Below are 23,173 nucleotides of genomic sequence, written 5' to 3'. Positions count from 1 at the left end.
TGCTCTCATATTTGATTGTAAGTTTGCCTTTATAGATTTCTAGGTATGAAATCATTTTCTTTCAGAATTTAGCACCCAAGATTGCTGATGAGAAGTCTGATGCTAATCTGCCTCTTCTCTGATTATAAGTAACAGAAACTGGCTCTGGCTAATTTGTGTAAAAAACATTTTATTGGCAGGTTATTGGGCAGCTCACAGAATTACCTTGAAGGCCGAAAATCAAGCTTGGAAAACCAGCAGGATCCAATGGGGCCACAAACAAGGATACTCTGTAGGAACAGTCTGGTTAGGTCATTGCTGCCAGTCTTTGTGGTCACTCCAAATTCAGGTCCTGGATGGAACAGTTAACACTCCAATTGCCAAACCAGAAAGCAGAGTTATCTGCCAGGCACCCAGTAAACACATGTGAGAGGCAGAAAAATGCCCGGAAAGATGTCCATAGCTTAATGCCTGGAACTTATAAACATGTTCCTTTAAATGGCAAAGAGACTTTGCAAATATGATTAAGTTAGACAATTTGAGAAAAGGTGATTAGCCTGTATTATCCAGGTGGGCCCAATTACATGATTCCTTAAAAGCAGAGAAGCTCTCCCAGCTGTGATCAGAGGGAGACGTGACTAATACAGAGGGGTCAGAGAGACGCAGTGTTACTGTCTTTGAGGATGGGGGAAGGGGGCCATGAGCTAAGGTATGTGGTGGCTGTTGGTAGCTGGAAAACGCAAAAACCAAAGTCTCCCCTAATGTCCAGAAAGGAATGCTGGCACCTTGAGTTTAGTCCTGGACTTTTAATCTACAGAACAGTAAAGTGATAAATTTGTGCTGTTTGAAGCCACGGTGGAAGATTGTTATGGCCACAATAGAAAACCGGTACACCACACATTTGCACTGTTTCTCTGTTTTGATGCTAGAGCAATGGAAGGCCTCACTCTGGGGGCCGGCTGTGAACACTGTGAGCCTTGAGGAGCTACTTTGTCATCTAACACTTCCTCCTGTCTTCTTGCATCCCATCACTCTCTGATGTCCCTCTGATGTTTTCTTTCTGCTAGTTTAGGGGCAGGGGAAGGCCAATGGACCCCATGTTCTGAATACAGTTCTTTAATAAGGTACCCTGTTGGTTGATTCAGAGCTGCCTTCTGTATTATTGTAAATGTCCCTCCGAGTGTGGAACTCGACTTGCTCTTTCCATTGTTTTAATCATTTATTTGGTTTTTCAGCAGCCAGTTTGGGGATGTGATTTTTCTTCACTCTTCCAATGTTGTTAAATTTTATCTTTCAAATATTTCAAGTTTTTCTGATAATAGTGCCTTTTCCTGTTTAACAGTGCTATGTGAATTTCTTCTTTAAAAACGCTTTGCACCTGTCATTGTAAGAAAACTGGGGTGGAAGGGAACGTGATCTTATGTGTTCAATTCACCATCTTGATCCAATTGATGCCGATTACTTAGGCTGATTACTCTGAACCTGGGGCTCAGGCAGAATCTGAAGGACTAGAAAGTTCCCTGAAGGGTGGGCCATGTGGTCAAGTCTCAGCAGGGAGGCACAGGAGGAGGCCAGTGGAACACAGGGTTTAGGAGGACCCAGGTGATGTTCAGGTAAGCCCCCTAACAGGAAAAGACAGAACAGACCTGAGTTCAAACCCCAATTTTGCCCCTTTCCAACCAGGTAGACTTAGGCAAGTTTCACCTCTAAGAGCTTCCGTTTTTTCGTTTTAAAATGGGGTTAACACCATCTATCAGACAAGGTTGCTCTAAGAATTAAATGAGAAAATATTGGCAATGTGCTTATCATAGGCTTGGCAATATTGGGTATTTACTGAATGCCTTTACATGGATTAATCTTGTTTAATCCCAACTTTTAAACCTATTACACAGATCAGGAAACTGAGGAATAGGGAATTTAAGTAAGCCGGAATAGGGAATTTAAGTAAGCCGCTTAAGGCTGTAATCATAAAGTGGCAGAGGAGGGATTTTGAACCTGGGCAGTCTGGCTGTCACGTCTGCACACCCACATCATGCTGCAGATTACCCTATTGGGCTGAGTGCTCTCCTTTGCCTTTCAAAATTTCCTGTGTGGTTTTGGTGGAGGGAGCCAGATTGATTTTAGGAACAAGAAAAGGATTGAGTCAGCAAGAGAGGATTAAGTGGCCCCAGTAGCAGGCAAGCTGAAGCTGGTGGATCTTGTAGGTTATTGTTTAGTATCCAAGTTTGTTGGCTAATTTGCTTTTATCATGCACTTATTTTGTGGAGTTAACGCTTGCATAACAGTAACGTGTACATATCTTAAAGGCACAGCTCAATGAATTTTCACGTGTTTACACCTGAGTATTTACTATCTGGATCAAGCCAAAGAATGTTTCTAGCCCCCTTGAAGGCTCCCTTGGGCCCCCTCCCAATTGGTACCTGGCCAAAGGTAACTATTGTACTAACCACTATCATTTTGGGTCGGTTTTTAGTCCATTTTTGGACTTTGTATAATCGAATATAGGGTTTGTGTTCTGTCATGTCTGGCCTCTTTCACTCATCTTATTTATTTATTTTGATGAATCAGATGCTATGAATCTGTGAGCAGATGAGCACATTCCATGAGCAGGTAGTTAAGGTCTCTGAGTGTGACCCCAAGGGCTCTGTATACAGTATAGCCTTTTGTGCATCTCAGTAGCTAGCTCTGGGGGATGGGAAAGAAAAGGGAAACTTGCCCAGGCAGGGCCACCATTCGCTCCTGAAGGCTCTCAAGGTGCCCTGAGCTCGAGGGCGGACGTTCTAGGTATACTGTGTGTGTGAAGTGAATGTTAGTTCCGTTTTTCTTTCTGGGATTCCCCTTTGAGGTGGGACAGCTGCCTGAGTTCGGTTGAGGGTAGAGCGTCCTTTGCCTTTTTGCAGCTGTGGTGGTGCAGTGGAAAACTGACTTGCTCTACACACTTGGGTGCAAGTCATGTCCATGCCTGACTCCAGCCTCTGGGAACCCATTTTCTCAGGGTAGGGACACAGCTGTCTTCCCTGTGAAACACTGCCTTCCATGTCCTCCCTCTTGAGGATAATTCCAGCTTCTTTTCTGGAAGAGCCAAGAATTCTCAACCATAAAGAAGCTCTTAAAGTTCTTACACCTAAAGCATGAGAGAGTCCTGAGCTTTGGAATAAAAAGCTAGGTTTCCTTCCAGAGAGGAAAGGAAGGGGGAAATCTTATTTTCCTTCTATCCAGTAAGTCTCCAACAGAGGTGGGAACAGGGTATAAGTGACTACGTCAGTAACTCCTGTCCCACAGTGCTGGGTTCCAGATCTGCTCTCCGTGAACCACGGGGGAAACCGGGCAAAATCACACTTGAATCATCTCTGCCCCAGGTTTTCCAGCTACAAAATGATGGTGATACCAACCTTGCAAAAATGTTTTCATTGGTAAATGAAACTAGCTATTTGTAAAGCTCCATATTTAGAGTCCTAGTAAATGTATTATTATTTTTTTTCTACAGGAGGAATCACCTGCTTGCATGGAAGTAGGAATAGCTGAATTGGGTGGCCTGGACTGCAGAGAAGCGAAGCACTTTGTCAGGCAGGTGGGAAGCAGGCTGGGGCTTCTCTGTCTCCTTTATGTTTCTGAGCAGGTAAGTGGCATGACTCAGAAGGTACTGGGAGGTACTATGTGCTCTCAACATAGTACCCAAACCTGACCAATAATAGAATTTCATGGAGAGTTTAAAAACATTCCTACCTCAGTTACTTACTTTCTTTAGCCACTACTCTGGTTAAGGATCTGATTCAGTAGGGCTTCAGGACATGGGGGGAAAAATCCTAGGTGATTCTGATGACCAGTAAGGTTTAGAGACTTGTTCTAGAATATATTCCTGCCCCAAAGTCCGATGGTTTGAAACATTTCCATATTATCTGAGAGGCGGGGTATAAAATTAGAACTGGGGGTGTCCTAAGTCATCTTAACCACCGTGAAGGAATAACTTTTATGGAACTGTCTAGATTACATGAACCTTATATCATATACATTGTAAAGCCTGCGTCTTGATTTCTGTGACAAAATTTTCATCAAGGTAGCAGAGAAGGCAGTGGCACCCTACTCCAGTACTCTTGCCTGGAAAATCCCATGGATGGAGGAGCCTAGTAGGCTGCAGTCCATGGGGTCACTAAAAGTCGGATATGACTGAGTGACTTCCCTTTCACTTTTCACTTTCACGCATTGGAGAAGGAAATGGCAACCCACTTCAGTGTTCTTGCCTGGAGAATCCCAGGGACGGGGGAGCCTGGTGGGCTGCTGTCTATGGGGTTGCACAGAGTCGGACATGACTGAAGTGACAGCAGCAGCAGAGGAGCAAAGCTCACCGGTACCTTGTTCAAGTAATTGTACCATGCTCGGTCCCAAGCACTAACCAAATTATTCCTTTAACTGGGAATCATTATTACATTAAAGTAAATCAGAATGATCAGGCATGCCTTTCTCTTCTTCGTAGCCCCTCCTTAGCTTCTGTTATTGAAGGCATATTAATAACTACCTCTCTAGGATGCAACCTCTGAGCATTCTGATGAGAAAGAACATGAGATGATGGGCCCTTAGGACTGTGAGCTGAGAATGTCCATTAGAATCCTAACAGATTAAGTCAGCACGTGGAGAGAATGGAAATTAGAATTCTGATGGGAGATGGCTTGAGGGGATCAACCAAATCTAAGATTCTAGTAGTGCTTTATTACATGTTACTGTAATTGGAACCTTAATTTTGCAATTTATAATTGAGTTTGGGAGTACTGAAAATTTAGAGGGAAGAGATGAGAAAGGCTTGGGGAAGCCAGAGGATGTGAGCACAATACAAGCCCAGGTGGGAGATGAAGAGGGATGGAGTCAGAGAGTAAAAAGGTTGTTAAGGTAGAACAATACCCAGGTAACAATTGTCTCCTTCAGCCCTTTATGGTCCTTGCTGGACAATTCCCACCCCAACTTTTCCCTGCCTCTGGTTACTATTTCACCCTGGTAAAAGGGAGAACTAAACTAGTTTCTTGAGGTAGTCTCAAGATGACTTAAGTAGAAGTCTAGGAGATGGCTTAGATTATAGCTGAGAAAATACCTAAATGTATCAGATCACAGCTTTGTCCTGTATTACTTAGATGGTTTACTGGGGGCCGAGCTCATGGAACTTTTGCAAACAATCTGGAGCTTAGAGGGTGTCTTCATCACTCATTTTTGAGAATTTGAATCCTGTCTGTGCTGTTTATTGTGTGCATGTTGCATTTTTTTTTTTTTTTTTTTGAATTGAGTTTCTGTTGGAGCAAAACTGGCTGATTGCTGTGAAGAGGTTAAATTTTTGGTTTTGCTGCACTTAGAGAAAGCAAATGAAACCTAAGAATTAAGTTTCTTGGTTCTGTGTGCACTAGATTTATATTATACCTTCTCAGAATGAAGAGGCTTTACTGCTAGGGAATAAGTGACTATAAATCCTCCTAGCTTGTCATTTCCCCAACTTTAACCTCCACCCTTACTCCCACTGGGTTATTTTGAGGCATTTGAAGTAAATCTCAGATGTCATTTTATTTCTGTGGTAAGTATTTTAGCATGTGTCTCTAAAAGATATGCATTCTTTTTAAAAACATAGCTTCAGTTTGGATTAAGTGACTAGCAAAGTAAAGAGGTGTACTTGCAAAACAAAACATAGCCACAATACTTTAATAGTACTCAAAAATATTGATAAAAATTCCTTAATATGATCAAATATCTAATCAGGTTTAAATTCCCTCCATTTTTGGATTTTGCTGATTAGTTCACTGAGATGTTGCTTAACAAATTCCTTTATTCCCTGTACATCCTGTAAGCTGAATATTAGCTCTAGAAGTTTAATCTGACTTGGCTTGGCTTTTTTGGCAAGACACTTTGTAGGTTATATAATATAATTCCAAGCTTACGTAATTTCATTGGAAAGCATATGATTGTAGCAGGCATTGACTAGAAAATTGTTCATTTTTGACTGCCCCTCAACTTAACTATCAAGCTATATGCACCTTAGACATACCTCATATACATATCCTCTCCTTTGTACTATTTTAACTGATTAGGAAATGGTTACTCAGTTGTAAGCTCATCTCACAGAAGGTTCCATTAACCTCAATATATGTAAGTAAGCATTTTCTCAATTCCCACCTGTGGTGATATTGCTGGTTGTCTGTTCAACTACCATCCGTCTCACCTGTCTAATGCACTGACAGAGCCTGCTTCCTGTTAAAAAGTCTGGCCACTTTTTCCAAAGTGCCTGGTTTCTGGGAAACTCTTTCCTTCTTTATGAGGATTCTTGTCATCTTTGGTGTTTTACATGAAGTGTGAGGTTGTTATTTGGTGTTCAGTGGCCATCTTCTGACCATAGGGAGTAAGCTTAAGGATTAACACCAATGTGTCCAGGATGATGGGATGGAAATGTGGGATGAGTCCAGACGCTCAGTAAGTCATGGAGCCACTGGATTAGACAACCTTGCAAATGCCATGCCTCCAGACTTCTTATGTGAGATTATTTTAAAAGGTGTATTTAAACCACTTTCAGTTGATCATTTGCAGCTATAAATAACACACCAGGTATATTCAAATAAATTTCTTTTGTGTTTCTGTTCACTATTTAAAGCCCTGATATAGGGGGGGAAACCCCTATAAACTTTTATCTTGAGTCAAAGTCTTTGTTAAGCACACTACTAGAGCTAACATGATGATACAGATAGCACAAATCATTGAATCATCAAAATTAACTTGTTTTGATGTCATATTTTAAATCAAATCAGTTTTTGATTAGATACAAATTGAAAAAGCACACAGCATCTTAAAAGTAGAGATAGAGGCCTAAACCTTCTGTGTTGGTGATAAGAATTGGAGTTGAAATATTTTCCCGTCTCGTCCTCAAAGCACATAACCAAGAGTTGACTTTGAGTGTTGGCAACAAAGGGAAACTTCTCCTGTTACATTTTGCTGGACATAATATCCATATTAAGTAGGAGAACTGGAATGTCTGAATCTACTCCTTTGCAAGAAGACAATTCCCAGTGTTCAAATTGAATGCACAAAGTTATCGGGCAGTGATGAGGATTTAATTTTTTTAAAAGGTATGATGTTTGAAATCTAAGGAGCAGCTATAGAACTGAAAAAAGCAAAGGATAGCTGATGATCTGTCCTGTGCTTGTTCCCAGTTCTATTTTTTTTTTTTAATTGATAAATAACATGATGCTCCTGCTTGTATTTTGCATTCCCAGACTGTTGGAAGCAAAGTTTTATTGTTTTTCGGTCAGTTGTAGATTGCACCTTTGTCCTTGCAAACAAGGTGATGACAGTGAGTGGTTCCATGAAACCCTTGGTAACAAACCTCCTTTGTGCTGTGTGAAGAAGCCCTGGCTAATAAGTGGATGACATCAGCAGGCTTCCCACCCATTCCTATGGATCCTTCAGAGTACAGAGACTCATTGTTGATGACTTTCACCCTGAACAGCTGCCGGTCTCACTGGCTTCATTCACTGTGAAGATGGTGATCATACCTCCCAGAATTCAAATAATCATGTTTTCAGACCATGTGTCAGGCCATCTGCCCTTGGGTCTGTTTAGGAAAATATGATCACCTTAATTATGGCACAACCCCTTCCAACTTCTCTGCCTACTTGGAGGTTTTCCTCACACGTCTCATTGTTTTGGACATGTCTCAGGTGGTGTCCCTTCTCCTTTGCTAAATAAGCAGAATTACCTATGTTTTCAGTGGAAACATCTTCCCATAGGGATCCTGCCTAGAAGGCATTTCAACATGGTCAATACTTATATACAGTAAGGCAGAGCCTACCTCCCTAGGAAAAACTACCTGATCAGAATTCTGAGTAATTTAAATGTCCATTAGCACAATAAAATTCAAAGCCTTTAAAATTGCATAACGTGATGCATTTAAGTAGTTGAGCGTAGCTTATCTTGGAAAAGTCACTGAAAGGAAGAAGGCAGGGTCAGTGTTCAGCTTTGGAGATAGGTAAGAGCAAAGAGCAACATTTGAGCCCACTGGGGGCAGGCTCGCTGTGTACAAGTGGTGGATCAGGCAGCAGGCTTGCTGTTTGTCTGACACTGTGGCTTGGAGACGGAGAAGGCAATGGCACCCCACTCCAGTACTCTTGCCTGGAAAATCCCATGGGCAGAGGAACCTGGTAGGCTGCAGTCCATGGGGTCGCTAAGAGTTGGACATGACTGAGTGACTTCACTTTCACTTTTCACTTTCATGCATTGGAGAAGGAAATGGCAACCCACTCCAGTGTTCTTGCCTGGAGAATCCCAGGGACGGGAAGCCTGGTGGGCTGCTGTCTATGGGGTCGCACAGAGTTGGACATGACTAAAGTGACTTAGCAGCAGCAGCAGTGGCTTGGAGAACGTACCAGAATCTCTGCTATCTTTGGTGTCCTTAGTGCAGTGAGCCAGGCACATGAAAGGCACTCAGGAGATACTTGCCAAACTGCATTGACACGTAACTTTTACTTGAATCTACTGTTTGCTACCCCAGATAAATGCACTTGCAACCATCTTTCTGGTTCAGAGTCTCAGAGCTGGTCTGAAATGCCATAAAGAATGTTTGTGCTTAAGGATAGTTTTTCATGGAGGTAGGACTTTGATCTTCTGAAAATTTTTTAATCTGATTATGTAGCCAGAATATTAGAAATAAAGTTTAGAAGAGGACAGACAGTTCTTGGATATAAGATTGTTAATGGCTTGGGACAGGTGAATAGATATATTTATCTGCTTCTGTGAGCCTTACCCCTTTTTATAACTACAAGGTATTTTATAGACACATTTTTCTATTCAGTAGTCAAGCTGTAAACGGACTGAATCTTGATAGTTGTGTCTTTAAAAAGGGGGGGAAAAGAGAAAAGAGAAGCACTGCCATCATTATCCTAATGGAAATGTCTTTTGTCTTTGGAAGCACAGGCCCAAAGCTGTGGACCATCACTGGGCCTTCACTCCACTTTCAACCCATCCTGTCTATGGGCTTCCTGTAGGTCTGTCCCTCATATGTAACTCTGGTGCTCTGAGAGGAAACTCTACCTATTGTTTCCTTAACCGAATCCCATGTTTTTTTGGTTTTTTGTTTTTTCATAGAATTGTAGGTGCTCAGTAACTTTGGGTAACTTGTTGGGTAAGTAAAACAACAAGTGGTGTTTAGCAGTATTGTTGAGTGGTGTAGCTTTTCCTTCATACTCACAAGTTCCCTGGGCCCAGAATCAAATCTCCCCCACCTAGGTGTCTCAGCATACATATGGACACACCAAGTGTTTATGTCTGAGTAGGCAGAGCATGGACGCGTTCACGAACACCAGGGGAGACTGTGGTGTTAACCGTCCCCCCCGTCACCAGTGTAGCCTGCTGAGCAACAGAAATGTTCTCCCAGGTCCTTTCAAGATCTCACAGGTTCATGGTAATAGGTGGGAAAGGACCAGAGAGATTTTTAAGCCAAACTCTTCCTTCTATTGGAAAAGCCCCTGATGCTGGAAAAGATTGAAGGCAAAAGAAGGGGATGGCAGAGATTGAGAGGGTTGGATGGCCTCACCGACTCAGCAGACATCAGTCTGAGCAAACTGTGGGGGATAATGGAGGACAGAGGAACCAGGCGTGCTGTGGTCCACAGGGCCGCAAAGAGTCAGACACAACTTAGAGACCGAACAACAACTTCATTGTGTAAGTGAAAAAAAACTGGGTCTGGAGAGGTGGAGCAACTTATGCAAGAATCATATATAGCTAGTCTTTGGCAAAACCAGGAAGAATCTGAGTCTCCTTGAAAGTCATTTTTCTTCCAGAAATATTTTAAAGCTTTATGTTAAAGATCCTCATTTTATGGCTATATATATGCCATCAAATAGTTATAATCAATTACTCCTCAAGGAAACTCTAAAAGCTTTTAGCTAATTATTTCCCATTTGACACATTTCAGGATGTCAAATAGTTCTTACATCAAGATAAAATACATGACAAGTTGAAAAGAAGAGCCATAAAAAGATAGAAAACTTTAAAGGAGTTATCCAAAAAACTGGTAACATGACTCCAATCCTTTGGGTACATTCAAGGTAAAAGGATGGGCCTCTGAGGAGGGCTTAATAAATAGTTCCCATCTTCCTCACCCGGATTCTGAACCAATTGAGAAACAGGAAAGTAGCGGATAGAGGTCAAAATATCACCTTTGTTACTGAAAGAAGCTGAGTGGAAAGCCGAACTTAGCGTAGCAGCCAAGTGGGCTGTTAACGGAACCGATTCAGGACCACCTTCTGGGCAGAACCAGTAATGCCTGAGGGCAGGACCACTTCTAAGAGGAAGAAGGGCCAGGCTAAGCTTTCCAGTGAGTGAATAGTGTTGGAAAGTGGTACCAGGAAGATTCCAGGATGTTACAGCTGGTGCTGGACTCAGCTATTCCCCATAACTAAAAGGGGGTTGCAGACGGGGAGGGAAAATACGTGATGAGGTTTCTCTGGAGGAAGATAATCTGAAAGCCCCTCCCACTCCAAAGTTGCTTTTTCCTGGAAAAGGCTTCTTTCAGAGAGCTTTACATACGCCTCGTGCAGCTTGGAGGGTGCTGGTGGTTGGGGTTTGGCTCCCGCTTGTAAACTAAAAAGGAAAGAATTCTCGCACTGGGAACAAAGGAGAAGTGGCTGGACTGGGTGGGCCAGTGTTGGCAGAGAGAAAGAGAGAAGTAGGAGGAGCGAGGCGGGTGGTGGGGGTGAAGAGAGGGAGGGAGAGAGACAGGAAACTTTGTTACTGTCCAATAGGGCCACCTAGAGGGGCTCTCAGGCTTTTGAAGGGATAAGCTGGAGTTTTGACCCAGAGCTAAGGAAGTTTTAGCTGATCTAGGAGAGGGCAATGGCACCCCACTCCAGTACTCTTGCCTGGAAACTCCCATGGATGGAGGAGCCTGGAAGGCTGCAGTCCAAGGGGGCGATAAGGGTCGGACACGACTGAGCGACTTCACTTTCACTTTCATACATTGGAGAAGGCAATGGCAACCCACTTCAGTGTTCTTGCCTGGAGAATCCCAGGATGAGGGAGCCTGGTGGGCTGCCGTCTCTGGGGTTGCGCAGAGTCAGACATGACTGAAGCGACTTAGCAGCAGGGAAGCTCAGGTGAGAAAAGGATGGTGGGTATCTGAAGCTCCCCTTGAGAGCTCCCCACACCAAAAAGAGGCAATTTTCAATACACTGCTGCTGCTGCTAAGTTGCTTCAGTCGTGTCCGACTCTGTGTGGACTCCATAGACGACAGCCCACCAGGCTCCCCCGTCCTTGGGATTCTCCAGGCAAGAACACTGGAGTGGGTTCAATACACTAGCTTAGCCCAAAAATAGAAAAGCTAGTCAATTAAGAACCCTCACCCCACCTTCCTTTACTTCTTCCTTCTCCTGCTTTGACCTTAGAACAACCATATTTACTGAAATGGGGCAGATAATTGGAAAGAGTAGGTAGAATAAAGGAAAAGATGGATTGCCCCTGTCCCTGGCTTCTGGACTGCATGATGCCCCAGAGAATAAAGGGAAAAGTTTTGCTTTTAAATCTGATTCCAGGATTTGATTATTACACAGGATTGGTTCTTCTCACTTATGAATTGAGACTGTCGGAGACTTTAAGTGGCTGTGGGACTTGTTACCTGGGAGTGATTTAAAACCAGTCCTAGCATAGGGTTATGGAGGTTTTCATCCAGCGGCAGGGAAAGAACATTCCTTCACTGGAAAATTTTAAAAGTGACGGTGGAAATAAGAAAGTTGCTTTCTCATTTGAGAAGATTAGTTTCTCCTTCAAATCAAACAGCCTGTTGACTTTATTTTGTTGGGTTTTATTTCTCTTGCCCACCAGCATGGGATTGTTTGTGGTGTCTCTACATTTATTAAGGACTTCCCTGGTGGCTCAGACGGTAAAGTGTCTGAATGCAATGCTGGAAACCTAGGTTCGATACCTGGGTAAAGGCAATGGCAACCCACTCTAGTATTCTTGCCTGGAAAATGCCATGGACGGAGGAGCCTGGTGGGCTACAGTCCATGGGGTCGCTAAGAGTCAGAAACGACTGAGCGACTTCACTTTCCTTTCCTACATTTATTAAACATGCTGCCTAAGCCAGAATTTGGGACACTGAGCACACTGGAGACTCCAGCCAACCAAGGGCCCCATCCTACTGATGGCACGTGCTGCGTCTTCCCCAGGTGGCAGGGCACATGCACGGCAACGTGGGGCTACTTCTCTAAAGAGTTATAAACTCAAGCAGGAAAATGATCAATGCGTTTTAGTCAGGAACAGTGGTCCTTCCATGCTCTCTTCTCTTCAGAGCACTCTGCCAGCAAATAGCACTGCTAATTAAATCTGTTGGTGAGTAAACTTAAGGAAATATGTTAAATGGCTCCCTCCAGTCCTGCCCAAACCTGGAAGAGGAGGCCAGCTTGAGTTTTTACCACCATCTCCCAACACCCTGTGTTATTTGATCAGAATAGTTTCCCTCTAAGATATTAATGATTCCTAGGGTTGCTTTAAAAAGTTTCTTTATTATACATGAAGTGATTGAAAACTGCCAATCATGAATCTGGCAATCCCCTCTCATGAGCTTAAAGACTGTTCTGATTACGATAATTACATTTTTATGAATATCCTACCTAGACAGTAACAATTTTACTGTGTCAGACTACACCACACAAAGATACATCAATTTCATCTGCAATGAAAAATAGATTCTAATAGCTCAGTTATATTTATATGATAGTCAAACATCAAGATGCAATGTAAGTACTTCAACTGAAAGAATTCTGATCATTATTTAACCTTGGGATGGTGATTAAGGGTGAAGGCTTGTCAGCTTTCATGAATTATTTTTTTCATGATTTTTTGCTGTTTTGATTTGATTTTTAAAACTCTGTAATTTAACACTTATTAACATTTGGATTCTACCCCTACCCTCCATGATATGTGGACAAGGCAATAGCAATAAAAGATTAATAGATGTGATTGATGGTCAGAGGATTAGGTAATTGTAAGACATGATTATGTTTCAGGAACAATAGTGCCATGCCAACTGGTTTTCTTCTTGCCTAAGTTTCTTCAACCATGATGCAAATAATGGACACAGTGTTCAGGTTTGATGCTATGAATACATATTATTTTAATGTAAGGAAAAAACTGTTCCATTAGTACAGATAGTCAACAGTGCTGGTCGAAGTGTACTCTGAGAACCAGTAGCATCAAGGCTCACCTAGAAGCCTTGTGGTGTCTCTACATTTATTAAGGATTTCCTTGGTGGGAAGGAGAAATGTAAATTCTCCTGCCCCAGATTTGTTGAGTCAGAATCTTTGGCAGTGGGGCGCAGGACTCCGTCTTAACAAGCTCTCCAGGTGATTCTCTGAGGTTTAAGAACTGCTGCTTTAGCATCTTGTAGCTGTTTCCTTTGACTACAGTGAAACACTGCCGGGTATGGACGGGTAATCCTAGCAGCACTGAAAGTGTTCCCTGTTAACTGTGGCCATGTCCGTTCCAGGGGAACTTAAGTGGACAAGCTCTTTTGGTCAAATCCCTCTTAAGTGGGCTTTTTCTTCTCTTCGAATCCCCAGACCTCACAAACCATAGGTTCTTCCCATTACCACTCGTTGGTTCATCCTCCCTGGTAGAGGTATATTTGTGATCCCTTTCTAATGTCAAAAGCTCTCCGCCACCCTGAACCTCTGCTGATCCTTTCCCTTTGTTAGAACCTTTTCCCTACGGTCATCTTGAGTTGCTTAAAAAATTTAACATCCAACATGATGCTCTTTATATTTCTTATGGCAGCAGCTGCACTATATATTTTGATAGCACTATTAGTCAAAACTATTTACCAGAACGCACCAGAAAATGCTATGTGGAAAGGCTGCACATTGCAAGCACACTTAATTCAAGAAAACACAGAAGAACATATTTAGTATGAACGCTGATGCAAATTCACCAGGACTGTGCAGGGATGTCAGTAACAGTTTTTCTTTGACTGAGAGATTAAGGAAATGTATTACAGAGTTTGGTAATAGATGACAAAAGGGGAGGGAGGAAGGGAAAGAGTTTGAGAGAATTTTGTAATAAAAAAGTATTTCCAAGACTAATAGTATTCTAATGAATCAACATGCGTGGGGCAGTGTTAAATGGAGTAAATGAGTATGACAAAAGTGAATGGCATCTTATGATTTAATCTTCATATTACTTTATAAAAATATTCTTATATATATACGAGTATATGCTTTTAAAGACCCAAATCTAAATCCTGAATGTGCATCAGAATGACCTTGAAGCTTGTCAGAATTACAAATTTCCATGCTTGCTATGGCAGCATAAATACTAAAATTCAAGCCTACAGAGGAAATTAGCATAGCCCCTGTGTAAGGATGACGTGAAGATTCATGAAGCATTCCATATTTTTAAAAAATTTTCTGGGTTCCAAGAGACTTTTATTTTGGTATCTTGGAGTCCAGGAGTTTTTATGTAAAAACCACTCTGCTGCTGCTAAGTCGCTTCAGTTGTGTCCGACTCTGTGCGACCCCATAGACGGCCTCCTACCAGGCTCCCCCGTCCCTGGGATTCTCCAGGCAAGAACACTGGAGTGGGGTGCCATTTCCTTCTCCAATGAATGAAAGGGAAAAGTGAAAGTGAAGTCGCTCTGTCGTGTCCGACTCTTAGTGACCTCATGGACTGCAGCCTACCAGGCTCCTCCGTCCATGGGATTTTCCAGGCAAGAGTACTGGAGTGGGGTGCCACTGCCTTCTCTGAAAAACCACTCTAGGTGATTCTAGTGCAGGTGGTCCTTAACTTTCATTTTGAGCAACACTGCAAATCTCACTCAGAAAGAGGGAAACCTTTTGATTTGTGATCGTGAGGCAATAAGGCTCAACCAGTGTCACAGTATCTTTGGATCCCCGTGAAGCATTAAGTCACGCTCTTGACTAGCACATGCTTTCTGTCTAGTTCTGGAGTTATTTGTGCACTTGCCTCCACCCCCAAAAGACTATAAGCTCCCCGAGACACAGGAATTATGTGGTATACTGACGTTTGTGTCTTCAGCTAGACTCACACCCTGCCTTCTCCTTATTGAGAAGATGTTCAATAATATTTGTCAAATGAATGAAGACACTAAGGGTTAAAACTCAATTCAATGAGTGTGATTGATACAGATCCTTTCACCCCCAGCTTTTGAGACCTTAGAGTCAGGTTTCTATCTGTGTCTCAGCTGTGCATTTGTTATGTGGGAGGTCAGTTTCTTCTTCCTTCATAGGGCTGCTTTGGGGTAAAATGATGTAATGTATATGAAAATCTTTGAAATTGCAGAGCCACTTGTTTCAGGTTTTTAGAGTATGACTGTCTATTTTTCCCTCTAACTTCATTTTTCCTATGAATGAGTGCAACTTACATGACTGAGGCAAAGAACACAGCATTCACTTCTGGCAATTATAGGAAAGCAAATCCTATTATTTGAAATTTGAAAGAACCACCTGGCTTTTCCAACTTCAATACTAAAAATTGTAATATAAATAAAATAACTACCTCACAAATAATGGGGAATACAAAGGAAGGGAAATACACGGGGGAGCAAATGAGCTATTCATACTGATATTTGATTCTGAGACCGGACTTTCAGATATCTGTGTGTAATGAAGTGACCTCTGAACTTTAGTGGCTCCCCTAAGATCACCTTAAAAGGTAACAGTTGTCCGATAAGATAAGCTGAAAAGTACAAGTATGTAACATCCCTTTCAAAACCTTAAGGTAGAGATTATGATTACTCCTCAAGCTATAAAGAGCCAAAGAGTTGAAAGAAACTAGGTCACTTACAAGAGGTGATGTGCCCTGGGTGGTAAATGCTGGTCCAGGTCTGAAGCAGTTCATAGCCCAAAGAGGAAAACAAGGACAAGGAGTTTTCCATGAGATTACATGTATTCAGTTGAGCCTATGTTGTCTTTTATGTGTGTATATATTTATTATTTTACTTAAAAAAATTGAAGCATGTTTGATTTACAATATTTTATTAGTTTCAGGTGTACGGCAGTGATTCGGTATATTTCTGACTGTAGTCCATTATAGGTTATTACTAGATGATGGCCGAAATTCCCTGTGTCGTACACTACATTCTTATTAGCTGTTTTATACATAGTAGTTTGTATCTGGTAACCCATACCCCTAATCTGTCCCTTTCCCCTTACCTCTCCCCTTTGGTAACCACAAGTTTTTCTGTATCTGTGAGTCTGTTTCTGATTTGTATATATATTCATTTGTATTAGTTTTTAGACTCTACATATAAGTGATAATCTTATAGAATATGTTTTTGTATGTCTTTTCCCACTAAGTATAGGAGTTTCCAGGTCCATCCACATTGCTGCAAATGGCAAAACTTCATTCTTTTTTATGGCTGAGTAGTTTGGCAATGGCAACCCACTCCAGTACTCATGCCTGGAAAATCCCATGGATGGAGGAGCCTGGTAGGCTGCAGTCCATGGGGTCGCTAAGAGTTGGACATGACTCGGGAGGAGCCAAGATGGCGGAGGAGTAGGACGGGGAGAACACTTTCTCCCCCACAAATTCATCAAAAGAGCAGTTAAACGTCGAGTAAATTCCACAAAACAACTTTTGAATGCCGGCAGAGGACATCAGGCACCCAGAAAAGCAACCCAACTCTTCGAAAGGAGGTAGGAAAAAATATTAAAAACAAAAAAAAAGAGTTGGACATGACTGAGTGACTTCACTTTCACTTTTCACTTTCATGCATTGGAGAAGGAAATGGCACCCCACTCCAGTGTTCTTGCCTGGAGAATCCCAGGACGGGGGATCCTGGTGGGCTGCTGTCTATGGGGTCGCACAGAGTCGGACACGACTGAAGCAACTTAGCAGCAGCAGCAGTATTCCATTGTGTGTGTGTATGTATCACATCTTCTTAATCCAGTCATCTGTTGATGGACTCTGGGGTTGCTCCTATGTCTGGGCTATTGTAAATAGTACTGCTTTGAACATTAGGGTGCATGTATCTTTTTCAATTAGTGTGTTGTTTTTTTCTGGGTAAATGCTAGGAATAGAATTGCTAGATCATATGGTAGTTCTGTTATTCGTTTTTTGAGGAATCTCAAAGGTTTCCTTTTCTCCACATCCTCTCCAACATTTGTTTTTTGTAGACATTTTGATGATGGCCATTCTGACAGGTGTGAGGTGATATCTCATTGTGGTTTTGATTTGCATTTCTCTAAGAATTAGTGGTGGTGAACTTCTTTTCATGTGCCTGTTAACCATCCATATGTTTTTTTTGGGAAAATATCTATTCAGATCTTCTGCCCATTTTCTGACTGGGTTGTTTTTCTGATATCAAGTTGTATTAGCTGTTTACATATTTTGGATAATCCTTTGTTGGTCACATTATTTGCAAATATTTTCTCCCCCCCATTCCACAGTTCATCTTTTCATTATGTCATTTGTTTCCTTCGCTATGCAAAAGCTTTTCAACTTAATCAGACCTCATTTTTTGTTTTTGCTCTTCTTCCTTTTGCCTTAGGAAACTGATCCAAAAATATTGCTACAATTTATGTCAAAGAGTGCTCTGCCTATGTTCTCTTCTAGGAGTTTTTTGCTTTCCATTCTTACATTTAGGTCTTAAACCATTTTGAATTTATTGTTTTATTTGGTGTGAGGGAAGATTCTAATTTCATAGTTTTAATCGCATTGTTGGCTGCCCAGTTTTCCCATCATCACTTCTTGAAGAGTTTGTCTTTTCTCCAATGTGTATTTCTGTTGTAGATTAATTGACCATAGGTGCATGGGTTTATTTCTGGGCTCTGTATTGCTCCATTGATCCCTGTGTCTGTTTTTGTGCCAGTACCACACTTTTTAAGTTACTATAGCTATGTAGTATAGTCTGAAATCTGGGAGAGTTGTTATATGCTGCTTTGTTCTTCTTCCTCAAGATTGTTTTTTGGGGTCTTTTGTGGTTTCATATGAATTTTAGGATTATTTGTTCTAATCTAATTATCTGTGGGCAGTACAATGACTGAATTATTTTTGAAATAGCTATAGGCCATTCAGTAGTACAGAGGAAGCAAACACTTTTGGTCTCTACTCTTTATCTGGAATTCTCATTTTACTCTGATAGAAAGCCTGTGGCTTAAATTTTTTAAGACAATAACTTTGTTCAAGTTCTATATCAGAACCTGAGGAGGACCATAATGTGAGGACAGATCCAGATTTTGTGAGGCTGGAAGCTTTAGATAATTTAGGGTGCCCTATTGTTTAAAAAAATGCAGTAATAATTTTAAACATTTGATACAAAAGTGAGTAATTAGAAGGAATCAATCCTTCCAAGTGGTGGTCACAAAGGTGGAGTGTCATTTGTTTCTTAGAAACGTGCCTCTGTAATACTGGGAGCAAAATTTTAAGATAAAGGGATTTGCAATAGAATGTTGATGGGTGGGACATTTCCAAACGTTTACCAGTAAGAGAAATACATATATGCTAAATGTAGCTCCAGAGACAGACATTCAGTGTCAAATGCTCAGAGTAGGGAGAAGTAGGGCTGTGGTGAAGACAGCAGAGAAGGGCCACTCTAAATTATACATGCAGGAAGCCTTCAGTTACTTGGAATGCTTAGAGAACTGAGTAGACTTTTCAAATTAATCAAAAACAACAAACCCCCCTCATTTATTGGCCATCAAAACTTTAAAATAATACAATCTTTTTCTTTTTTTCAATTTCCCTGTAGGTTTAAGAACTTAAAAAAAAAATCAATTCATGTAATTTACCAATTGAGTTTAAGGAAAAAAGAAACCAAATAATTACTTAGAGGGGAAAAGAATAAGGTATTCATTCTCACCTTAATAGAGAGTCCTCTGTTGCTTGGGTGGCTGAAGTAGCGCCCATTCCTGGTGGAAACATGGATGCTGGCCTCCTTAACTGCCTCTCAGAAATCATTCAACTGGCAGAGTTATGGTGGGAGCATTAGTTTGATTGTGATGAAGCTATAAATGCTCAATTAAAATTTATTGAATGAATCAATGAACCAAATGAATGGTTCCAGTTTGGACAAATCAGGACAGTTTCAGAAGCATTTTTATTCTGAAGAATTCTATAATCAAATTTTATCAAGCTCTTGAATGCATTGAAAACTCCTTCCTGAATATGGCCTACGTTTGACAGCAAAAGGATTAGGAAATGGAAGGAAACTTTTACTAAGCGCCTGACATATGCCTGGGGCTTCCCTGGTGGCTCAGATGGTAAAGTGTCTGCCTACAATGTGGGAGACCTGGGTCAGGAAGATCTCCTGGAGAAGGAAATGGCAACCCACTCCAGGACTCTTGCCTGGAAAATTCCATGGATGGAGGAGCCTGGTGGGCTACATACAGTCCATGGGGTCACGGAGAGTCGGACACGACTGAGCGACTTCAGTGACATATGCCAGGTACTTTGCTGATGTCTGTGTATTTCTTTAAGCACTGTAACCATTTTGCAGTGTTGGAAACTAGATCTCAGGGCTAAGTAACTTGTTGGTGGCCTTTCAGGGAGCCAGTGGCAGAGCTAGGATTCAGATCCAGGTTTGTGTCCAGGGTTCATTCTCCTGACTCTGTAACTTGTCCTTTGACCTTTTCTTCCCAGCAAATGTTGAAAGACACACGAAACTTTCTAGATAAGGAAACTGAACCTCAGAGCACTTAAGTGACTTGAAGGAAGAGATGAAAGCAGATTTTCCTAATCTCTTAACCATTATACTATATTAAGGTGTGTATACAAACACGCAGCATATAATTTAAAAAACTGTCAAAGTTGGAGACAAGATGGCAGGTAGAAGACTTGAGTTCACCTTCTCTCATGATACCACCAAAATCACAACCGACTGCTTAACAACCACTGACAAAAAAAGATTCAAACCTACCAAAAAAGACATTCTACCCCAAAAGAGCCACAAGATGGTAGGGGGGTATTTTTGTGATATATTCAAATCCCATATTTGCCAAGTGGGTGATCTACAAACTGTAAAATGATTATATTGCTGAGGATCTCCCACAGGAGTGAGAGTTCTGAGCCCCATGTCAGGCTCCCCAGCCTAGAGGTCTGGCACTGGAAGGAGGAGCCCCAGGAGCACTTGGCTTTGAAATAGGCAAGGCTTGAGTGCAGAAGCTCCACAGGACTGAGGGAAACAGAGATTCTACTCTTAGAGGGCTCACACAAGCTTTCACTCTGGGACCCAGGGCAAAGCAATGACCCTATAGAAGCCTGAGCCAGACCTACCTGTGAGTTTTCTAAGGAGGCAGCAGTCAGCTGTGGTTTACTGTGCAGACAGGGACACTGGAGGCAGATGCGCCGGGGAATGCTCATCTGCATGAATTCTCCTGGAGGCTGCCATTTTGGCACCGAGATCTGGTCCCACCCAACAGCCTGCAGGAAGGTTGGAACACAGCCCCACCCATCAGCAGACAGGCTGCCTGAAGTCATCCTGAGCCAACAGCTGCCAATAAACACACCCCTTAACATGGCCCTGTCCATCAGAGTGACAAGACCCCGTTCCACCCACCAGTGGACAGGCACCAGTCCCTCCCACCAGGAAGCTCACACAAGCCCCTGGACCAAATTCACCCATAAGAGGGCAGACTCCAGAACTAAAAAGAATGACAATTCTGTAGCATGAGGAATGGAGACCACAAACACAGAAAGTTAGGCAAAATGAGACAGTAGAGAAATATGTTCTAGCTGAAGGAACAAGATAAAACCCCAGACGAACAACTAAGTGAAGTGGAAACAGGCAATCTACCTGAAAAAGAATTCAGAGTCTTGACAGTAAAGATCACCCAAGATCTCAGAAAAAGAAGGGCAGCATAGACCAAGAGGATACAAGAAATGTTTAGTGAAGAGCTAGAAGATTTAAAGAACAAACAAACAGAGATGAACAATACAATAACTGAAATGAAAATTACACTGGAAGGAATCAATAACAGAATAAATGAGCAGAAGAATGAATAAGTCAGCTGGTAGATCAGTGGAAATCACGGCAGGGGAACAAAATAACAAAAAAAGAATGAAAAAAAGTGAGGACAATCTAAGAGATGTCTGGGACAACATTAAATACAGCAATATTCACATTATGGGGGCCCCAGAAGGAGAAGAGAAAGAGAAAGCGCCTGAGGAAATATTTGAAAAAAGATAATAGTCGAAAACTTCCCTAACATGGGAAAGGAAATAGTCACTGAAGTCCAGGAAGCCCTGAGAGTTCCATACAGGATAAACCCAAGGAGGAATATACTGAGACACATATTAATCAAATTGACCGAAGTTAAAGACAAAGATAAAACATTAAAAGCAAAAAATAATATACATAGTAATCTCCATAAGGTTATCAGCTGATTTCCCAGCAGAAATTCTGCAGGCCAGAAGGGTGTGGCTAGATATATTTAAAGTGATGAAAGGGAAAAACCTACAGTCAAGAATACTCTACCTATCAAGACTCTTGTACAGATTTGACAGAGAAAATAAAAAACTTTACAAATAAGCAAAAGCCCCCAGCACCATCAAACCAGCTTCACAAGAAATGCTGAAGAAACTTCTCTAAAAACCTTGCTGATATCAAGAGTTTATAAAGACATGGAGCAAGAGGATGTGGCATGCAGTGCAGCACAGCAGAAATCAGTGCATCACCTATTAAAACTGACCAGTCAATTCTATTCCTACACACTTATGGACACTAGCAAAATTCTTGCACATGTACACCAGGAGATGAGAATACAGTTTATAACAGTATTATTTGTAATAAATAAAAAGACAAAAACAAGCTGAAATTTCCATTAACAGTGAAATAAACAAAATGTGATATAATCATAGCGTGGACTACCGAATAGCTGTGGACAGCAAGTAGCATGAACAAGTCTCAGTAATGCTGAGGGGGGATAAAGTAAGTCCCTGAAAAATATATTCCAGCAGTCAGGAAAAGATGAGATTTTGAAAACTGAGGAGTAAGTTAGACAAAGAGAAGAAAGGACATTGCAGTCATGGAGACAAGGAATAGCAAGACCCATTTAGGAACTGCAGATGCATGACACCTCCTCTGATGCATGTGTCCCTAACATGGAATTCTGATATACCTGAATTCACTTCTGGATACTTTTGAACCATGAGAAATTCTGTAAGTGAATTAACGGCTTATTAGGAATAGTTGTAGGAGAAGAGTGAGGTTGGAAAGTCAATAAAAGATAGAACAGTTAGAAAAGAAATAGAGATGATTACAATTAATTCCTCTCTAGGAAGCCAGGTGGGGGAAATTAAATCTTGTGGTTCTGCCTGCCCTCCAGTAGCATCCTAAAGAGGAATGGAGCAAAGGTCAATGTCAGTCATGCTTCAGTGTCAAGATTACCAAGATTAAAGGAAGCTACACTAACCTGGGGGCTTCCCTAGTGGCTCAGATGGTAAAGAATCCACCTGCAATGAAGGAGACTCGGATTCGATCCCTGGGTTGGGAAGATCCTCTGGAGGAGGAAATGGCAACCCACTCCAGTATTCTTGCCTGGAGAATTCCATGGACAGAGGAGCCCGTACAGTACATGGGATCGCAAAGAGTCGGATATGACTGCGTGACTAACACACGCCCTAACCTGAAGACTGGAAGCTATACTCACCTGGAGATTGAAGAGAGATTTTAAAAGTCAAAGACATATAAAGCTTTTCTCTGTGCTTTTTCCACCTCAAGCACTTAAGTTATGGTGTCTGAGATCATAATGGGAATGATCAATGGTGTTTTTAAAGGAAAATACCTGTGTCCAGAAAGAAAGGTTACTATAGTAGAGCTTAGTACTCAATTTATTGAAGCTATAAACTCAGAAACTCAGTTTTTATGACTACTTAAATTCAGTTTGCAAATCTTGCTTCTTTTTTTTCCCTAAGAAATAGTGTAACTGTCCAAAAACAAACAAAAAACAGACAAACCACCACTCTATTGGGCCTCCTAAATTTCCACTGGCCTTTCCTTATTTATCAGTGTCAGTGATAATCTTTGTAATTACATCTTCCATTCCTTCCACCACCCATCATTTACCTCAGAGTAGAGGCATTTGCCTCAGGTAAAGAGACAACAAATTTTGACTAAGAGGCAAGTTCTCAGGAAATACAAGGAGATTAAAAGTGGATCGCACTAAGTATTTACTTACTCTATGGACCTTCTTCTTCTTTTTTTGTCTGTCTGTACCAGAGTATA

General features: G+C 41.6%; 1 long non-coding RNA gene and 1 other non-coding gene across 2 annotated transcripts in view; both read left to right on the top strand.

The window, feature by feature from the left end:
- LOC139187174 (uncharacterized) overlaps positions 1–23,173 on the top strand; it is an 89,760-nt gene that overhangs the window by 38,436 nt on the left and 28,151 nt on the right. Inside the window, exon 4 of the long non-coding RNA XR_011570787.1 lies at positions 3,467–3,598. This is a non-coding gene — a long non-coding RNA (uncharacterized lncRNA). The remainder of the gene's footprint in view (positions 1–3,466; positions 3,599–23,173) is intronic.
- On the top strand, positions 14,284–14,389 carry LOC139179058 (U6 spliceosomal RNA). Its single transcript, XR_011563470.1, has one exon. It is a non-coding gene; the product is annotated as a U6 spliceosomal RNA (small nuclear RNA).

This window comes from Bos indicus, chromosome 2 (genome assembly GCF_029378745.1).
Source record: "Bos indicus isolate NIAB-ARS_2022 breed Sahiwal x Tharparkar chromosome 2, NIAB-ARS_B.indTharparkar_mat_pri_1.0, whole genome shotgun sequence".
Lineage (NCBI taxonomy): Eukaryota > Metazoa > Chordata > Mammalia > Artiodactyla > Bovidae > Bos > Bos indicus.
The sequence above is the reverse complement of the archived record's forward strand: the minus strand, read 5'-3'. Positions and strand labels throughout refer to the sequence as shown.